This window comes from Pseudonaja textilis, chromosome 3 (assembly GCF_049901715.1).
Source record: "Pseudonaja textilis isolate UNSWEBS1 chromosome 3, rPseTex1.2, whole genome shotgun sequence".
Taxonomy (NCBI): domain Eukaryota; kingdom Metazoa; phylum Chordata; class Lepidosauria; order Squamata; family Elapidae; genus Pseudonaja; species Pseudonaja textilis.
In genome coordinates this window covers 112,302,079-112,312,772 of record NC_141992.1, presented here as the reverse complement: position 1 = coordinate 112,312,772, position 10,694 = coordinate 112,302,079, and the positions used below count along the sequence as shown (strand labels likewise).

Genomic DNA, 10,694 nt, shown 5'->3' with positions numbered 1-10,694 from the left:
TTAATGCTTTTCTATCCTTTTACACCATTGTAAGCTGCCCAGAGTCACTTTGGATATTTAGACACACAGACAGAGAAAGAAAGAAAGAAAGAAAGAAAGAAAGAAAGAAAGAAAGAAAGAAAGAAAGAAAGAAAGAAAGAAAGAAAGAAAGAAAGAAAGAAAGAAAGAAAGAAAGAAAGAAGCTATTTGAGGAGAAAAAAACTTTAATAACACAATGGGAAAAATGAATTAACAAAGGAAAAAACTATTAAGAAAGAGGTACAAAGATAAAACTTTTTTTTCTCAATACATCATTCCCTAAGAACTATTTTTAAATGTCTTTGGGGACATTTAGATGAAAATTGCCCATAAGGATCAAGGGAGATAAAATATTTTAGTGCTGTAACTGAATGCGAATTGATCCTTTCTGATCCAAACTGAAGGAGAAAAAACCCAGCCCAAGCGGGAATGAACATCAGTGGGCATGGCTCTTAGACCACGAGAGAGAAATCAATAGGGAATTGCCATGGAATTCTGAGCAAACATGTTCCATACTTCACCCCTATTGCACTAAATTATACATTATGGAAAATTATGGGGCAGTCCCTGTCATTTGAAGGTAGAACAGGAACTGACTTGAAAAAAAAACATTGTGAGATTCTATCCATGCAAATGGAGATTTGTTTAGTTTTAATAGTACTGTCAGAAAATGTCTTTTAATAATATGAGAACTTCTCTGCCTTTTTAGCACTAGAAATAGAAGATGGAAAAGCTTCATCACTACTTGGAATGTAGCTTAAATTTTTAGGACTGAAGTATTGTAGCTACATATCAAAAACAGTGCTTCTAGATAATTAGTGTTGAGAACCAGTTTGCAAAGCTAAAGTGGGTCCAGATTATAATAAGCTATATAAGAAAGATTGTGTGTGTGTGTGTGTGTTCTCTTGCGTGTGCAAATGCTGAGTTAACATCTGTGAATCATACACATTCTACAAAGAGCAATGTATATTTTAAGTGTCACATTAATAAGGATAAAATGTTTTCTTGGAGGGATGTTTTACATTAATAGAGGACCTGAGCCAAGACTTTTTTCTCAGCTTTCCATATCTAGTAATATGGCTGGTCTCAATTTTTTTTCAAAACAAATACAACAGCTTAACTGCTATTCAAAATGAAAGTGCCACATTTGATTATTTTAACACTCAATGATGTCCCAAAACATTTTCTGAAGTGTATGTTATTAAAAAATTGAGAATAAATTAATACAAATCTACATATTTTTTTCTAACAGAAATGTAACAATTGTATAATCAAGTTATTAAAAATAATTTCACATTAGGATTCATTTATCACATTCAGAAGCATCATTGGTTACTTATAAATCTATGAACTATGCCAGAAAAGTATACTATAAAATCTAGCTTGAGTAAAACAGTTTGATTTCAAACGCAGTTCAGTTCTTTAAAAAATAATTGCATTGTTTCTGTGTCATCTGCTTTCCCTTCCTTCTAAACCTCCGTACCTCTATGATGCTGAATAAATGCTTGATATATCAGAAGCAAAGGCTTTTTAAAATGAGATTTTAAGTAATTAGCACATGGGGATTCAGTGCGCTCTAGAGTTCCTTTCCCCTTCCCATAGTTTACATGTTCAGGATAAATCATACTATAACCAGAGGTGGGTATTCAGCAGGTTCTGACCAGTTCTGGAGAACCGGTAGCAGAAATTTTGAGTAGCTCGGAGAACCAGCAAATGTCACCTCTGACTGGAGATTTTACAGTATCCTTCCCCTGCCATGCCCACCAAGCCACGCCCACAGAACTGGTAGTAAAAAAAAACTGAATCCCACCACTGACACACACATATACAACTATAACTATAAGATGGCTAGGTTAAGGGAAAAAAGTGCATAAATCATTCATGTCTACATAACCATTTAAGTGGCTCATTGTTTATCAATATTTATTTCTTATATCTATGTGTGTTTTATAAGTATTTTATTTTGTAAAATTAGCCAGGTAAATTATATGAATTTCTGTGGGAAATACCTGTGAATATTTGGCACTAAGAAAAAAAACCCCAGAAACAGTCCTCATCCTAAAAAATGAGGGGGGAGGGGGGTGCAGGACCAGGTAAACTTTACTGACTTTATTTCCAGATTTAGAATCTATACTATAGTCATATAGATGCGGTCGGCTTTTCCTTAAGTCCCCCTTTCTGTTAAAGGAAGGAAAATACAGTATATTTCATATGGGAGCTATTTCATTTGAGTGCACTCCTTATATAAAATGAAGCCAAAGATAGGCATTGGTTTCCTTTCATTTTCTTAGATTAGCCTCCTCTATAGGGGTAGCTTTTCTAGGAAACAAAAGAAAAATATATATGACAAAACTGATGGCATTTTAAGAATTTGTGAAAACCTAGGATATAATTATTGTTGCAGAAAAGAAAAGGTGCTTTTGTAAATATTAGGACTTAACAAAGATACAGTTAATATTTTTAATAAAATTATTTGGAAGGCAGTTCATTCTAACATATGGAAACAGCAAAGATGTATGTGATGAATCTTCCAGAGGAGTCAAGCAGAGAAGCAGGGAAATTGCTTAACCTTTTTCCTCCCCATTGCTTTCCCAATCCTCTGTCATGCTCTTCCTCACCTCCCTTAGGAGGGGAAACATGCATTTAAAACATGTTTTAAAATATGCAGAATTCTAGGAATTGAAGTCTATACACCTTAAAGTTACAGAGTTTAATAAACCAATTTAAGATGTGGGAAATGGGAAAATGCTTCCTCCCCAGTTACACTGCTGCTCTCCATCACTGCTTTGTCAGTTTATTATAATCTTGTTTAGGATTTTCTTTCTAGCATACCTAATTATTTTGACTGTTTTTTATTGCAGTTGGTTTAGTACTGCTTAATTTATTCGGCAATACTTTATCATTTAGAAATAGTTGATATCTGGTTAAATATAACATATGCTAAAAAAACCCCAAAAGATTCCATGATGAAAATGATCTTCATTACAGAGTAATTGACAAGCTGTGCTCTGCCTGCTGCCATCATCTACACACGCACACATATACATCATTTATTTATTAGTTTTATTTATATCCCAACTTTCTGCTCTGGCAAGCACTTAAAGTAACTAACGAAATTTAAAAGCAAAAACATCAACACTACAAATTAAAATTAGCAATAAAATAAAGGCTACCATCCTGTAACAATGAAGACTCCAGCAAAGGAGCTGTGTCTTTACAAGTTACCTATAGACTCAGATGGAACTCCCAAGGGAGGGTGTTCCACAGCCTGGAAACAAGGAAGGAGAAAGGCCTCCCCCCACATGCCAGAAAGATGAACCCCTGACAGTGGGGGCATCTTCATGAGGGTGTCTCCTGCCAGCCTTAAGTACCAGACAGTTTTGTAATGGGAGAGGGAGTCCCTTAAATAGTCAAGTCCTAAGCCATTAAGGGGATTTACAGGTCAATACTGATACACTAAACTGTGTCTCGTAAGGAATTGACAACAAGTGGAGTCTTTCAGTCATGGCATCATAAGTTCCCACGCCTTGTGCTGGTTGACAGTTTAGTTATACCCACAGCAATTTCCAGATAGAGAAACATGTAACAACTTAACAACTGCACCATTTAGTGATGGAGCTGCCGGTCCCTGTTGTGGTCAATAAGGACTACCTCTACATACATGACATCAAAAGTGCAACATTGGGCATCTAATCAATGAAATAAGAGAACTTATAAGAGACCCCAGCCATCACCTCCTCATCCTTCAGTCCAAGCATCTTGTATCACAGAGTAACCATGTGAGGTAAGGATGAATTTCCTCCCTCTTCTGCCAGCCAGATCTCTGTTGCACTTTCATTCAGGTTTATTCTTGAATAAGAAAATGTTTTGCCCACAATGGATATGGCATTAAAAAAGCAACAACCAGGATTTTCAGGATGTAGTCCACTATCTCAGTCACTTTGGCTTTCTTAGTTAGTTCTGCTATCTAAAAAAGAGTGAGGCCAACCACTGAATCGAATTCCTTTGAATTCCTTTAAATTCCATTCTTCTACCATATCTCCTATTCCCAGTGGTTACTTCAGTGTTCACTCCCAGACCATTTTCTACACCCCCTGTTTTCTTGAAATATCGCTTAACAAAGCAATTGTCCAGATTTTTCTTACCTTCGTTCTCTCCAACAGGCACTTCTACAGGCAAAAAATAAAAGTGGAAGGATCTCAGAACTCCAGAAATGATTGCTCTTTGGGTGGTGCCAACTTTGCAGATACTGATCTTATTGGATCAGAGGAGCAATTCTTTTAAGGCCCAGTAAATTAATGTAAACCAGGAAGGCTTCACAACTGAAGTGACAAATTAATTAATAATCTTGGCCAAATAGTTTCTCCCACTCCAAATGAAAGCTATTCTCCACAAATAACAAGGTTAGCCAGAGGATAGGCAGGTAATCAGATGGTATAATGCATTTTCCTTGTCTTCTCTCTTGCCATCCATCTGGATCAAGTGATAATCTTTTCAGCCTCTTTTTACAGATAAGATCTCCAAAGACAAGCTGTATTCTTCTTCACCTACCAGCACCATTTCAAACTAAACTTTTAAATATCAATGTGAGAAACTTGAAGCATGGCATTCTGTTGTAAATGAAACATTTTAATAAGGCTTCCCAGGAAACAAAACTTGTGACATACATGAGAATACTCTGAAACAAGTCTTTTTTTTTAAGTGGAGCTGTTAGATACTCAGTCAACATTTAAAAATCCATGAAAAGATTGTACTTTTTCAGGATGCTAGGCATTCCTATATTTTATTTTCTGCCTTACCTGTTGAATTTGTTTTGCTTTTCCCCAACATTCAAACCTCCTCACTTCATGGATTTTCATTATCATGGTAAATAATAAGATTGCTCAAAGCACTTGTATTTTGAGCGATCTTCTATTGTGCTTTAACTTAACAATATGCATTATTCCAGATAGAGATAGTCATGGTTTTCTCAATAAATTATCACCTCTCTTTTGGTGTGTGTGTGTGTGTGTAAAAAATCACTCTGGTAATCCATCTCTGAAAGAAAATTGTGAGAAATGTGTACACACTGCAGAAAAAGAAATATACTGTGAACCCAAATACATCAGTTGCTTGCTGCTGAACCTACCTGAGAAGCATTACTAGAAATCCCCAGAGGGAGGCCAAGCAACCCAAATAGGCAATTTTCTTATCCTGCCACTCAGATAATCTCTTTTTAGCTGTAAATCAGTTACATCTGAAAGTGTTTAAGAAATGAGACTTGTGAGAATATTATGTCCATATAGGCTGCATTATGGCTATGGGCAACCTCACAATTTCTCCTTTTTTCAGAGAAACTATACCAGCTTGAATTCACTGTCTGAATGCCCATCTCTGCTGCAATGCCATCCCCACTCATTCAGGGATGTCTAGTAGAATCCTTACCAGAAGCCATGAAGGTTAAAACTATGCTCATTAAGATAGGCTAAAATAACAGAAATTTGTGAGTGTAATTCTGCTGTACTTCCTTCTGCTTCTTAGCTGCCTCTGAATGTTATCTAGTTTTTCTGTCTTAAAAAATACTTCTACTTCCTTTTACATTGATAGCAAGGTCATCTTCTTTGCTTTCTACAGTTATATTGCAATAAGGAACTTCAGAGCTGTCACTTGACCCATACTTGAGTTGTTAAGCACGCTGTAGCAGGAAATTTCAGGATTTCGTGCAGCTGGACATGTGTTCTCAATCCTCTCTGCCTCCCAGGTCTTCTCTCAGCTTCTGTTGAGACACTGCAAGGCACCTATTCCAGACTGGCTGATATTACAAAAAATAAAAGATACGTGTTCGTTTTGAAGATACAAAACTGCAGTACTCACAGTTCCTTCAAATTACTCTGTATCCATTGCTACAGTGATTGTCAGCTTCCAATAATCATTATAACTCATATTTAGATACTTGTCATTATAACAGCCCAATGATAAAATGCAATGACAGCTACAAGATACACACACACACACACACACACAGAGTCCATATATATGAATATGTGTGTGTGTCATCGTTTTACAAAAAGCGTTTTATGGTGTATCTTAGCTTTAAAAGGGGATAGCACTAACAATACCACTTAGACTTCTATATCACTCCATAGGGCTTTACAGCACTCTCTTTTACAACGTTTACAAGTGTTTGTAATTAATAAAACATAAAGTTTACAGAGTCAGAATATTGCCCCCAACAATCTGAGTCAATCATTTTACCAACCTTAGAAGGATGTAAGGCTAAGTCAACCTTGAGTTGATGAGGGTTGAACTCCAGATAATGGGCAGAGTTTGCCTGCAATACTGTGTTCTAACCACTGTGCCACCAGGGCTCTTAAGTTCTTCAAGTGGCAATTATGTGTTGTCTACAGGCCATGAAATAATACAACTACATTTTTCCCATGGATAGTGAAGATGGATTATGACTAATATGGTAGGTATGTTATTGTTTAAAGTATTTTTCTTTAATAATGTTTTTTTTTAATTATATTTCTTGGGGGCGGTCCTTGATGCTCTCTAAACTTGGTTGTTTTCTTGCATATGTTTCTTTACCAAACTGGGCAACTTCATCAGCGCCAATAGGGAGGTGGAGTTCATTCACAATTTATATACTTGTCAGTGTTGGTGGGTGTGATCTTGGTGGTTCCTTGATTGGTCTGTTTACTGTCTGTTTTTTGTTTTTGTTTTTTGGTCTGGTAGCTCTTCTTTTTCCTAGCTTCTTTAATTATATCCCAGCAGGTATCACTTTGCATATACACCAGGCTTTCGGACAGGAGATTTTGCTCTCCCGCTCCCCCGTCATATTCACCTAGCAAGTGGCAGAGGCAAGCAGTTCTTGGCACCTCTTGTAAGCTAAACAGGATTGCCCTGACTAGTATTGAGAGGGGACACAGTCCGGGAATCCCAGGGATGTTAACTGAAGTAGAAAATTAAAGAATTATCCCAGAAAAAGGCACTGCAAACCCCTGCAGTAATCTTATCAAGAAAACTATATTGCTACAGCCACCGGAAGTCAAGCTCAACTTGAGGATGTCTTTACTTTACTTCAGATAAACTGTTAATAACTGATGGATTTTCTCCTAGGTATGTAGAATCCTGCCTATTAGCCAGAAGATGATTTATAAGGAAAGAAATGGATCAGAGACATGCATAATTGGAAGCTCTGTGACATCTAGGTTAGGCCTGTAAGTCATTATTTATGTATCTAACCGCTAACATTTATACAAAGCATAGTCAATCTTAATGTTAGCATTTTAAGTTAAGGTTGTTTAAATATGGATCTGCACTAACATAACTTTCAAAAATGAGGCATGTGAGTTCAATTCCCACTTGGGGAAGGCACAATAATAAAGCAGGATGACTAACCAGTTTCTGCCAATCCAATGATCTCTTTATTGCTAACACATTCCTCAAACAAAATGACGCTTATGCATATGGACATTCACAGATGGAGCACACCAAAATCAAACTGACTATATTATTGATACAAGGAGGTGGAGAGTTCAGTTAATTGAGCAAAGATATGGCCAATGGCTGATTCAGGGACACATCACAAATTGCTCACATGCACATTCCATGTCAAGCTACAGCAGAAGAGGCAGCTAGTTCCCATAGTAGGATCTTCAGCATATACTCACCATTTTCAAAGACAAAATCAGGAATCATTTTGAAGTCATAGAAAAAAAATGAATTCAGAATTGTTATTCAAAACCTAAATGACTAAACTCATATTATCTTATTTTAGGCACATTTTGCAAAAATCTAGCTCTTGAGAAATCTGTAATGCTTGGAAAGTAGAAGAGAAGAACATACCCAGCAGCAACATGGATGGTCTCAATTCCAGCCATGGTGAGTGCATCATTGGAAGACCTGAAGGAGCAGGATAGGAACAGATTATCCTGAAGAAGTTCTGGCTATATGATCACTGGCTTGATGGCATATCAGCATTCAAATCAAACACAATCGAGAAAGTTGTGTATAAATAGCTCGTGTGTTATCAAGCTGTGACAACACACATCACTCTTAGTGTCTGTGTTCCATCCACATCCTGTGCATGGTAGTCAAATTACTTTTTTTGAGTTTTGAGAATTTTCCTTTAGATCTAGAGAAGTTCTCCAAAGTTGTTCTCTGTCCAGATATCCAGAGAAACTCACTATAGGCATTTTTAAAAAAATTAAAAAGTTTGTGGTTCAAGCTGCCTTCAAATTCTTCTGCCCCAATTGCTGTTTTTAAAGGCAGCTTTTCCCCCAGTTAGAATTATCATCTTCTTTTCTTACAATATTTTCCTGCATTTGATCTTGTTTTAATGCTCTGTACTGCTATTGCTTTCTAAGGAGACATAATGTAGTGTGTTACTCCTGCAGTCTTTTAAACTACCATTTTATGTAATGCTTACTACAGTTACACTTTATGATCTTTTACAAGAAACATAAATGCAGTATATATTTTAGACACACCAAGATTGCCTGAGTCCTCTGATAGGTTGTTGTTGACAAAATCCAAATGTTGTAGTAGACATTATGGAATAGGAAAAAGTTCAGCCTTTATTAACTTGTAATAACTTCCAGCAATTTCAGCTGAACTTGCGAAGAAGATATGCAGACTTGCTGCTACTTCACCATGTTTCTGCTCTTTTGGTCCAATTAAATAGAACAAACACTCTTACCTTCATGTAAGACTTATTCTGCCTCAAGCTGGTGCCTTCCAGTGCCTCGAGACTTCCATTTCAAAGGAATGTTAGTTGAGAATTATGGAGATAAATATCAAACACACCTAGAAACTGCTAAGTTAGGGAAAGCTAGGATATACTTGTGATTATTGTTTCTCAACTACTGCAGAGCAACCATTACTAGGTTCTTACATCAACCATCATTTTACTATGTACTCAAGATGTTTATAGCTTAGGAAGAAATCTAACAGTTCAGAAGTATATATCAGAAAAGAATCATAGCACATTCCATAGCATAGATTGTTAAATCAGCTGCCTTCCAAAAAGGTAAAGAGAAATATATCCAATATTATGAAATTAATATGACTGTGGAAATTATATTGCCTCTAGGTTGGCTCACGCATAGAGCACTTATCTAGTAAAATTTTCTTCAAATTCATATGGTATCCATTAGCATTGCACTTGACTACTGGAAAAATCTAGCTCAAGTAAGATATTTTACCTCACATTTTTAACACTGCATTTCTTTCCTGTCTTGTATCCATTACGCATATATTTTGTTTGTTCATTTTCTCAGCCCAATTGACTTTAGGTAGAAGATGGTGTTGCTAGCAGGAAATCACACAACATCCACCATAACCCATAGCCAATCAAGATGCTACATACACCCTAAACACACAGAGAATGAGGGTAATTCAATGAACAAGTCAGATATTGGAAAATGTGCCAGTTTTTTCTCTATATATTTATTATTTGTATTGTGTTGCTGTTACTCCTTGCATACATTTACTGTTAAAAATATTTAAAACATTTGTTTATATCATTTATATGGATTAATCTGGAGTCCCCATGGACCTTCTAGCCACAAGGGAACAAGAAAGTTTCATATAAGCTTGGCAATCTATGGAAAGGCAGCCAATTTAACTGCCTTTTTACTGATAAAATTTCACATTGATGAAAGAATTTCACAACACTATTGGGAATGGAAAAAATAGTATCTTTCTCTTAACTAATACTTTAAATATTCAGTTATTTTTGTATCTGAACTATCTTGTCATTACCAATGGATGATAAAATGGAATAAAATAATTTTAGTTAATACACTGTAGTCTATGATTGACTATCATAAATACACAAAAATGAATCAAATCTATGAACCCCATGTATTTCCACTCCTTTTCCTTTTCCTTCAGGGACCAAGAATTAATAAAATTATATAGAGTTTGTATGGAAAGCTATAGTAACACTACAACACTAAAAGAAATTCTCATAATTTTAAAAATAAACTCAGTATCTACTAATAAATTGGTCTACTACATACATTCAGATACTAAACTTAGGAACTGAGTTATGAAGACAGTGTACACAGAACAACTGAGTAGCCAGGGGAGGTATCAGCATGTTCAGGAAAACTCTAAAATCTGAAAAAGTTTAAAAATAGAAAAACAAATTCTAAATCAAAACTGTTCCCATGTGCCAGAAATATCTCTCACGGAAAGAATTGGGTGGAGGTGCTCACATCATTCTAGGTTTTGGCTTACTGGTTACAGGGATTAAGGGAAGAGAATGCCTTAAAAGAAGGCATGGTGCATTCAGCACTCAGCAGGAATATTCTGCCTTTCAATGTTTGATTGAAAATCTCAAGTCTTTTTTTTCTAAAATTCAATAATTAAATGTATAATAGTTGCTAGGAAAAGTAGTTAGAATTCATGCATGCATACATACAATTGTTTCTACAGGTCTCAGATTGCATCTTCATGAAACCATTACATGGAAGTTAATTTTAATTAACAGACTGATTCCTTGGTTGCAAATCCAGATGTAGTCATAAGAAAATATGTCACAAAACATTTACTGGTCCTGAATATGAAAAATATCTCCAAACATATCAAATCATCAAGCCACCAAGAATTGTCAGAAGAATATTTATTGAACCAAAGCATTCTGCTCTGCAAATTTTGAGGTTATTATGTTATTAGGTTGTTATTCTTTC

The 10,694-nt window shown here is 35.8% G+C and overlaps 1 long non-coding RNA gene across 1 annotated transcript; it reads left to right on the top strand.

Annotated features, from left to right (window-relative positions):
* Positions 1 to 223: 223 nt before the first annotated feature.
* Positions 224 to 9,675, top strand: LOC148126289 (uncharacterized). The gene is made up of 4 exons (XR_015742591.1): positions 224 to 258; positions 6,405 to 6,466; positions 7,117 to 7,217; positions 7,778 to 9,675. It is a non-coding gene; the product is annotated as an uncharacterized LOC148126289 (long non-coding RNA).
* The last annotated feature ends 1,019 nt before the right edge of the window (positions 9,676 to 10,694 follow it).